Source organism: Chiloscyllium plagiosum, chromosome 45 (assembly GCF_004010195.1).
Source record: "Chiloscyllium plagiosum isolate BGI_BamShark_2017 chromosome 45, ASM401019v2, whole genome shotgun sequence".
Taxonomy (NCBI): domain Eukaryota; kingdom Metazoa; phylum Chordata; class Chondrichthyes; order Orectolobiformes; family Hemiscylliidae; genus Chiloscyllium; species Chiloscyllium plagiosum.
Window position 1 is genome coordinate 6,991,925 of NC_057754.1, and position 460 is coordinate 6,992,384.

Below are 460 nucleotides of genomic sequence, written 5' to 3' on the forward strand. Positions count from 1 at the left end.
GCGTCGCGCTGACTCGGTTAGGTTGGGAGGTCTGGTCAATGTGGACAATTTGGACCAAAGAGTCTGTTTCCACGCTGTATGAACTCTACGCTGACTGGGTCTATTAGTGACCAACTTGGCATAGGATTTCAAGGTGCAGTGGGTAGCATCCCTGCCTCTGAGCCAGAAGCCATGGGTTCAAGTGCCACTCTGAGACTTGATGGATGAGGAAAGTGCATTCACAAGGTGAGGAAAGGTTGAATATTGACTGGCGAAACCCCTCCTACGCTGGAGGCAAGAGGGCTGATTCAAGATCGGCTGGGTCATGTGAAGAAAGTTAGTCTCTCTGCCGTCCCACCCCTTTAAGGTGGGGGGGGGGGGGGGGGGTGACAGCCTGATGATATTATTGTTGGACTGTTAATCCAGAGATACAGGTCATGTCCTGGGTTCTGATCTCGCCAAGTCAGATCGTGGAATTTGA